Source organism: Chelonia mydas, chromosome 15, assembly GCF_015237465.2.
Source record: "Chelonia mydas isolate rCheMyd1 chromosome 15, rCheMyd1.pri.v2, whole genome shotgun sequence".
Taxonomy (NCBI): Eukaryota; Metazoa; Chordata; order Testudines; family Cheloniidae; genus Chelonia; species Chelonia mydas.
Window position 1 is genome coordinate 8,369,033 of NC_057856.1, and position 10,047 is coordinate 8,379,079.

The following is a 10,047-nucleotide window of genomic DNA, read 5'->3' on the forward strand; positions in this document are numbered from 1 at the left end:
ATAAGGGAAGTTCAAGCTTTCTGTTATTACCTAGGTTTTTCTAAAGTACCTATTATTGCAGTACCTAGAGGCTACATTTTAGGACTTGGTAATTCCACTGAATACAAGTCTATGAGACATCACAATATAGCACCAAGTGAGATGTCATGACATAAGAAGTAATTTAAAATCTAGCTCATGTCAGCTGTGTGTTGTACTGGAAAGGAGTGTACACCAGAGGAGTCAGTATTGCTGGCATCTGCTGCCACTTCTGCACAGATTCACGAGCGTGACCTTGAGCAAATCACAGCCTCTTAGTTTATCAGCCTATACAATAAGGAGAATACCTACCTCACAGGTGCTGTGAGACTTAATTCTTGAATGTTCGTAAGATGCTTGAGGTCACTGCCTGAAATGTGCTATAGAAGGACAAAGTATTACTGTACTAGCTAGGGCTACTCAGTAGATTTTAACTGTGGTTAGGAAAGCCCCAGGGTGAATGTACTGCTAGGAAACTTAACACAGCTATGAGAGGATCATGCTGGGATGGTGAGACCCACAGAACAAAGTCCAGAATGGGAAAAGAATAGGGCTCTGAATAAGAATGACTCTCAGGACAACCCTCAAGTTATGAGAGCTGTATAACTATGGAATCACATACCTTTTGGGCAGTTTTGCAACAAGCAAAAAAACCTTCATGGTTTGAACTGGTCCTGGAAGGATATTCAGCCACATCACCAGTCTGTTCATCAAATCCCCAGGACTAGAGTAATAGGGAATATAGCAAGCCAGGAAGTAGGTACATTGACAGAGCCTGGGGAGGGCCCAATCAGGATTTGAACAGTAGATATCTTTTCAGATCAAGACAAGGATGCATTAGCCTAGCCAAGCCAACCAGGAGAAGCATAGACTGAACTTATCTGCACTATTCCTCATTCTAGTCAGAGCTGATAGTCCCTCTCGTCCACAAGCCACAGATTCACTCAAGCTCTAAAGTCACAGTGCGACTGGAAACTGATTCTGAATATAAAACTATATCCCTTCCCACACTCAGCCATTCCCTTGGAGAAGATTTCAATCCTTGTGTGCCTTCACAGTGGTTTCCTTGGAGTCTCAGCTGTTCCAGGGAAAGTAAATAGGGTTTAAAATTAATTATCAATTAAAATGAGGTTAATCAGCACCAAGCTAGTCATCTATTATCCTTGTAAGTGAGACAGTCCCATCCTCCAGCAAAACCCACAGAAGGAACAAGGCCAACAAGACTTAGCAATGAAGCCTGTTCCCTCATGACCTTTGCTATGTTTAGGAAGAGCAGCTAAAATAAGCCCTAATCCTCAGCCATGCCACACACTGTCAATAAAAGCTATATTTAACTCTTTCAGTGCTCTATAGATGCACAAAGAGTCTGGGAAGCAGGAATCCCATATTGCCCTGTAGAGCAAGTTGTTATACTAGCTGTTACATATTAAATGGGTGTGAAATCTTAACATCCTGGCACACAAGGGGTTAATGTCGCCAAGGCCACTGTACCCCCCCTTCACCCCCCCCCCCCAGCCATCCATTCAAAACATTTCACTAGGTAAGGCAGATTCACATGCTCTGGCTTTTTTGACCCTAAGTGGAGAGGCTGACTCAGAAATGCACCGGAAAGCACTGCAATTAGCTACAATCCTTCCCTACCAGTGGTTAGGGCATTGAGCTAGGATTTGGAAGAGCTGGGTTCAAGCTCCTGCTCTACTAAGGACTTCCTATGTGTTCTTAGCAAAGTAACTCCATCTCTCTGTGCTTCAGTTCCACACTTGTGAAATGGGGTTAAAATGCTTCCCTACCTCAGAGGGGTGTTGTGAAGATAAATACATCAAAGGTTCTTAAGTGCTGTGAGATTTACAAATGGAAAGTGCTATATAAGAAATAGGTATTATTATATTGTTCCTTCCACATTTTTGTTTAGCACAGTGACTCCCCAACTCACACCAACAGGCCAGTGGTAACTAGTCAGAAATTAGGTGGCACCTTAAAGACTAACAGATTTATTTGGGCATAAGCTTTCGTGGCTAAAAAACCCACTCCTTCAGATGTTTTTGTGGATACAGACTAACACAGCTACCCCCTGATACTAGTCAGAAATTGTGAAGGCCACACCTAACTTGCATATATTTACCTGCCATTTTAAATAAAAAATGAATTAGTGCAAAGCTCAGAATATTTGTTTGGCCCTCTTTCTTCATTATTAGATAAACACGAATTTTTACTGGAGACATTTCATGAGCTATGAAAACCAAAAGCCAAGATGTTCACCAGACTGCTTCAGAGGAACAGCTGGCATGGGCTATATGGCCTATGAAAATTGTTTATCAGTGCAAACTGCACATCTGTAGTCGGGAAAAGTTTTCTGAGAAGTCACTTAATTGCTGTGTCTCAGTTTTCTTATCTGTAAATTGGGGACAATGCTTCCTCTCACAGGGAAGTTGTGAGGTATATAACCTATTAAGCTTAAATCTTTGAGATTGTCAGGAAAAAGGTGTTAAAGATTGGGCTTGATCCAAATCTCATTGATGCCAGTGGAAAGATGCCCATGGGCTTCAGATGGCTTTGGGTCACGCCTCTATTGAACCAGTGGGTGGCTGCGGGTGTGTTAGAGGCTGCCTTACTTAACCCTTGTGTTGCACTTGGCACCAGCTTGATCTAGTATGCACCCCTCAGCCTCCCAGGCTGTCCTTGGAAGTTTTGTGCTTGTTGAAAAGAAAGGAGAGGGAGATTTTCAAAGGCACAAACGAGGGTTAAATGCTCAACGCCCATTGACTTTAATGAGAGCCAGTCACCAAACTGCTCTTTGTGCCTTTAAAAATCTTATCCAGAATCTCTCTGGGACTTCGGAGCATTCTGAAGCCAGAGTGCAGCGGCATCTCTCTGCAGCACTGGAGTACAGTGGGATCCTTGTATTTTCCATAGCCTGGTTATCTCCTGCAACTGCTCATTCCATTCTAGCCTAGGAAGCAGAATAGAAATAGCCATTCCTCCTCTCTTTAGCATCCCTTTGACCTCTGTTTCCAATGGCTTTTTGTCCCTATTTTAAAACAGTCTATTAGCAGAGAAAGTGCATGCATGCACTCGACTTCACTCTCAAAATATATATTAACGAAACAAAATAAGAACAATTTGTTCCAATCTGGTACTGTAAGTCATTAGCGGGAGGCTCAGCTGTCACTGCCCTAATAGACTTGATGCGAAGAGCTTCCTGCCAAGAAGTGCCTTGTAGTGCTGAGGCCTTCCCTTTGCTGAGGCTGGGAATGGGGTTATATGTGAAATAAATGGGGTTAATCTATACGATTCAGAGAATGGTGTACCAGAGGACTCATAAAAGCAATAGAGTGCAAGATTGAAAAACCTTAATAGTCAACTATACACAAGGTTAATCTGACTCTTATTAGTGATTACGAGATACTATGGAGAAGCCTTGAGGGGCAGAGCCTTAGTGAGTCATGAAGTGTGTACACAATGGATATGGAATCAATTAACAGGATGGGAAGGCAGCAAGGTCTCTGGATTCCTCTACCACAGCACCTTTACCCTGAGGAGGGGAGGCAAAGGCAGAAGAAAAAGAGAGAGAGATTATGGTTATAGGGAAGAAGGCCATGTTGGGCCCAGAGTTCAAACCTGGTTGAGGTCACAAATGAAAGCTAGTTTGGTAGCTTTAGTCTGGTCCATAACTATTCTATCTTAGATTTTATACTGACATCCATCACCATAGCATCTGCCTGCCATATTTCCAAACCATCCCACAGCTTGACTAGATTTGCTTAAATGACAGCTTCTTCTCAAGAAAAGCCCAAGTATGGAATACTAAGAATGCTGCAGGTCAAGATTTAAGCATGGTTGAGGGTGGGGAGAGAGGTGTCCATATTAAGGGAAGCAAAGAGGTGTTGGCGAGCTCAGGACTTGCACAGCAGGTGTTTCTCTATGGCAAGAGAGAGATGCAATAGCAGAGTAGTGTTCAGTGGAAGTTTGCACGGTGCTGGCTTATATCCAGTTACAATAATTCTCTTTCAAGAGCCCTGAATTGGCACCTCAACATTTAGTTAAGAGGCAGAAATATACACCTACCTCCTAAACAGTTTGATTTGCTCTCCGCTGTCAACCAGCCAGCATTGCTCTGGGGAAGGCAAGAACTGGAAGGCAGATGTGCACACCTGGAATCCCACTCAGTTACGTGAATTCCTGTATCCAGTTACTTTCTCAACAAGTAGACCTGTAAAATGAAGCAGCCTTTTCCAAGGCACAAGTGATGGATGGGGGCAGGGAGAGTATAGTCAGCACCTTTGGTGTTCAATCTCTTCATTTTTGTTTAACGTTTCTATTTAGGTCTTTATACCACATCCACTATCTTTGTACCTGAGCATCCTGATATCTCAGGATGCAGTAAGGGTGTACTTAACTTCTTTGTGCATTGCAACTGACAATTGGAGAGGGCTTCTCCTTGACTTCCAAATTCCAGACTTCTGAGTGTGGGCTAAAGTATAGCAAATTAAAAAGGAAGTGATGCTAATCCCTATTTATCTGGGGTACACTTGTGTAAATTCTTGTCAATACACACAAATTGGACTGCTTTAACTATACCAGTATAGTTAAAACAGTATCACTCCCCTAGTTTGGAGGCAGTTATACTGGTATAAAGGTGCTTTATAGTGGTATAGCTTTTCCCATATGGGAAGGGGAATGAATATACTGGTATAAGTCATCTTTATATTGGTATAACTGCTTCCATCCCAGGAGTTTTACTTTAACCCTTTCAGGAGAAAAGTCACCAGAACTCTTACACTAGTCCAAAAGCTGCACGTAGACAAAGCCCAAGGAATAGAAAAGAGTCTGGGCACTTGGAACGACCAGTTTCAAAGTAAATTGAGTCATTGCTATCTATTGCTGTGATGAGGAGTGTGGTGCCCTCTCGTGGTGCAATGTGTGCAGCTTCGGAAATATCTCCCTGCTTGGAATTTGACTTTTTGCAGTTATTTTGTGTGCATTCTGCAATAGCAGTTGCATAAACTGGCTGCCAGTCAGGCACTCAGAGTTAAAAGGGCAGAGTTGATATCCCCATTAAGGCACATACAGTCTGGGAGAACGAGAGAGAGAGAGAGAGTGCACATTTTGCAGTACTCTCAAGTCCCCCTTCTCTGATGACTGCATCATGGAGTGAGTTTTGGTGGGAAACAGAAGGAGCCTCTTGCAGCCCACCTCAATCAGAATGAGTGTTACTGTGATGCAGAAGCAAAGCGGGAGAGAGAGTGCCTCCGATCGCCTTTTGGCTAGTTAATGAGTGGTATTGATGGACTCTGAAAGGAAGCCTTGCCTAGGATACTGGTTCTGTGAGGTGTGTACAAATGGAGGGAGGTGGGTGCTGAAACCTCCCATAAGGATGCAGAGGAAATAACAAGATGCGAGGAAACAGCTGCCCCAGTAGGTGATTAAACCTAAGCTCTCTAGCTTCAAATCATAGCTCACTCTACCACTTGAGCCAAAGACTAAGTATGTTACACCAGGCTGTTTGTTGCCAGGCCTGTAACTCCCATGAAACAAGTGAAGATGTACCTACCTTGAGGAGCTTGACAACTGCATATTTACAGAGCTGAACACGTTGGAACCTGGTTCCTCACTCCCCATGATGCATAAGGTATCTTCTTTAGGCTTTCCTCAGGCTTGGAAAGGAGTGCCCACTACGACAAGTCCTTCTTCATTCCTCAGGCATGGAATGAAAATGATATGGACTAGACAGATTATGGAGCATGTGCAATGTCTCTTTTCCAGAGTCCATTCACAGCCATATCACCTTGTGCTATGATGCCATCTCTTCTCACAAGGTAAGCAGGTCTTCTTTAGCTGTCTTCCATAATGATATCCTGCCACCTACAAATTAAGTGTTGCTTGAGTTGCCATCTTTTGGATGAGATACAATACCAGAATCCCTGACCCCTTCTCGTCATAAAAGATCTCAAAGCAATTTTTTCAAAGGTAAAAATGTTGACTCTAGTGGTCCTGGTCAAGTTAGGTAGCTACATTCTGTCTACTTACATTTCCACAGAACGTTTAGTATTATATTTCTTTTCCCTGATTTAAATTGTTGTGTAAGTGGGGTGAACTATAAAATAGCAAGTGCCTTCCACCCCCGAAGGGGCTGAAATGGTTCATTATATATCCACAAGAATGGATTACTCCCATTGTCATTATTTGATTCCACCTGAGGTCACTAGCAAGCTGTGCCCTGTTTCTCTGCTAGAGACACAGGCCCCTTAGGGGCCCCTACTGTCTTCTCCATGGCACCGAGAGAAAAAGCATCATTGGACCATCAGAGATATGACTAACTAAGGTGCCACAAGTACTCCTTTTCTTTTTGTGCATACAGACTAACACGGCTGTTACTCTGAAACCAGAGATATGACTAAGTCATTTAAGCAGCATCCAAGTAATCCCACTGCACCACCAACAAAACAGTGAGGCCAGGTTCCTACAGGGAAATAACAGACATAGCACTATAAAGATGGGATAATTTATCCTGCTGAAATTGTAGAGCTTTCCCATAGAAGGTCACTGGCAGACATCACTCACAAGGGGAAAAATGGAGGGTATTTTTAGAAAGGAAAAAAAGTCTCATGCATAAAGTTTCTTTACCAATGAGTACATGGAGTGTACATAATAGCTAAGACAGTCCTACTTGGATGACTATAAAGGCAACTTCTAGATGACTCTTGCTTCAACATTGTGGTAGCAAACTGACTAAAAAAGCCAGAACTGAGTTGGCTGTTGCCCAGGTCTTCACAGCTTCTACATAACAATGCGGGGTGAGAAGGAGTTAACAGGGGGTGTAAAATAGAAAAACCTAATAGTGACCAAATACTATGAACTTTATTATATCCTTTGCATCTGCTGAAAGGGGACATAACCCTCCATGTTTCTGAATTTAAGTCAACTGATAATTGTTAAGAGGAAAAGATTCCTGGGGTTTGTTTATCCCCAAAATGCCTACCGTAGAGTTTGTTGCACCTCTTCTAAAGCACTGCAGGTGAAAATATACTAGACTAGATGGACTACTAGTCTGATGCAGAATGCTGATTCCCATGTTCCTACCTGGATCCCTTCTTCAGAATAGTGATTTCTGATTTTCAAATAGATTCTCCAGTTGCATAAATCAGTCATGTTATACTTTGAGACTTCTATATGTTGGGAGCTGAAATTGAATGCCATTTTTAAGGTGACAGGTTTCAGAGTAACAGCCGTGTTAGTCTGTATTCGTAAAAAGAAAAGGAGTACTTGTGGCACCTTAGAGACTAACCAGTTTATTTGAGCATGAGCTTTCGTGAGCTACAGCTCACTTCATCGGATGCATAGCATATCGTGGAAACTGCAGAAGACATTATATACACACAGAGACCATGAAACAAAACTTCCTCCCACCTCACTCCCCCGCTGGCAACAGCTTATCTAAAGTGATCCTCAAGTAGAGCCATTTCCAGCACAAATCCAGGTTTTCTCACCCTTCCCCCCCCCACACACACACATACAAACTCACAGCAGGAGAGTGAGTTTGTATGTGTGTGTGTGGGGGGGGAAGGGTGAGAAAACCTGGATTTGTGCTGGAAATGGCTCTACTTGAGGATCACTTTAGATAAGCTGTTGCCAGCGGGGGAGTGAGGTGGGAGGAAGTTTTGTTTCATGGTCTCTGTGCGTATATAATGTCTTCTGCAGTTTCCACGATATGCTATGCATCCGATGAAGTGAGCTGTAGCTCACGAAAGCTCATGCTCAAATAAACTGGTTAGTCTCTAAGGTGCCACAAGTACTCCTTTTATTTTTAAGGTGTAATATTAGGTCAGCATGTTATTAGGTGTTTTTTTAAAATTCCTCCATAATAAGAATGTTACTCAGGTTAGTAGTGTAATGCAAGAAGTATCTCACCATATGGCTTGAATGATAGCACAATGCCGGGGGGCAAGCTGGGGATCTATGGAGGTGACAGGCATCTTCTAAGGGAAAGTGTGTAATGAATGTGCTCTATGACCACATTGCCACTGGACTTAATTCAAGCTTTCATTAACAGATTCTGGCCTTCTTGGGTATGAAAATCTGACTCAAGGGTGGGACTCTGAAGAGCACCTCAGGGACTCAGGAGCACAAGTCCCACTGAAAGTCAGTGTGGGCACTTAGGCACTTTTGAAAGTCTCACCCCAAGTGTAAGTCAAGGCAGTGCAATCTTCCTGGCTCTACAAACGGTTGGAAATACTGGAGCTGAATTCACCCATTAATCATACTGGCAAATTAACATGGACAACTTAAAATATTAGCATTAGCTCTTGCATTGCTGCTGGGATGCAGAGAGGGTGGAACTGAGCGTTGTTGCAGCGTTGTTGCAGAGAAGGAGGTGTAAAGGGAAGAAAGGAGGAGAGACAAAAAGCCAGGACAAAGGGAAAGACGCAGAGTAAGAAAGATGTTCAAGTAATAGGAAGACAGGGCAGAAATAGCAGTGGTCTGGAAGGGGAGCAGACTTTTCCCACTGAGTGATACTGAATGCAACAATATAGTATTTAACAATAATAAATAACGATAAAGACTTACAGGTGTGATTTTCACAGTCACTTAGGGGATTCAGATGACGATTTGCTAAAGCGATTTGGGTATCCAATTCCCATTAGAAACTGGGTGTCCAAAATCTTTAGACACCTTGGAAAGTCTCATATTAAAAATGTAGCTCCTGCATAAAGACCAGATTCTACCCTTGATGTTTGTGCAAACCTCACATTGACAGCAGTGGGAGAAATGCTGTGCATTAAGGTTAGCATGTACTCCTCAATATGTAACCCAGGAACTGCAATTAAAAGTAGTATTTGGCCTTTTCCACAGAAGTTTGATGCTTCTGCAATTGCTCATCGCTACACTTTGTTTGTTTGGTTTTTTGCACTTTTAATGTAAAAATAATGAAAGAACATATGGAATGACAATGATCAGTTTGCTAGAGACCCAAATGGAAAAAGAAATCAACTTGCTTGAAAAAAGACATTTCTTTCTCTTCTCTTCTTCTCCTTCATCAAAGTGGATGGCTTCACAAAGCAGGAAAGAAATGCTTCCTGAAAGACAAGCCATAGTCAAATGCTCAGCTTACCATCTTCAAAACTTATGGAAGATCCTGTGCATCGGAAGCGTACCTTGGAAGAAGGCATTTAGGGATTGTCTGTACTCAAACTGGAACTGAAATAACTAAGTCAGTTTTAAGACACCCTTAATCCCCAGGAAATGTGTCTACATACAGACTTGCTCTGAAATGAGTACAGAGGTGTATTAAAATTGACTTAATTATTTCAGTGAGACAAGGTGGGTGAGAAAGTATCTTTTAATTGTACCAACTTCTGTTGGTGAAAGAGACAAGCTTTCAAGCTACACGGAATTCTTCTTCATGTCTCTTTCACCAATAGATATAAAAGATATTACCTCATCCACCTTGTCTCCCTGGGACCAACTGCAAACAATGGAAGATATTTGATTATTTCAGTTCCAGTTTGTGCATAGACAAGCACTTACTTTTGAAGCCCCAGTGGGAAAAATAAAGGAAACTTGGCTCCAAACAAGATAGCCAGCAAATATTTAGATATGCTCAGGATCCTACTAACCTAGAAGATCTGAAACCCATGAGGCAGAATCACTTACCTCATGCAAATAATAACAGGAAAAACTCAATGACATTCATCATTTTCTTTTAAAATGTCAAACAAAGAATGCAAGACTGATAGCCCAGCAACGTTGCTGCTGCCATCTGTCAGCAACTCATTTAATCAATGGAGACATTCCTTCTAATAATACTCCAGACTCCATTTAATTTCCATTACATCATTGTTTTCTCTTGGTAAAACTACACACTGCTTACGTCTACCAAAAATACTTTAAGAATAAGATCTCCCTCTCATTCTCCATCTTGCATCTTTTTCCTACCATTTATACTTTTAGTTTCACAGAGTTTAATGTGTATCTTTTGGGTGAGAGCTTTAAAACTAAAGTCCTGTCTGCACTATATGGATCCTGAAGATC

The 10,047-nt window shown here is 42.1% G+C and overlaps 1 long non-coding RNA gene across 1 annotated transcript in view; it reads right to left on the reverse strand.

Moving 5' to 3' along the window:
• The window catches only part of LOC119563818, a 41,175-nt gene extending 32,476 nt beyond the window's left edge, over positions 1-8,699 (reverse strand). The window contains exons 1-3 of the long non-coding RNA XR_005222423.2: positions 8,584-8,699; positions 5,570-5,880; positions 4,084-4,245 (exon numbers count right to left, since the gene is read on the reverse strand). This is a non-coding gene — a long non-coding RNA (uncharacterized LOC119563818). The remainder of the gene's footprint in view (positions 1-4,083; positions 4,246-5,569; positions 5,881-8,583) is intronic.
• Between the last annotated feature and the right edge of the window lie 1,348 nt (positions 8,700-10,047).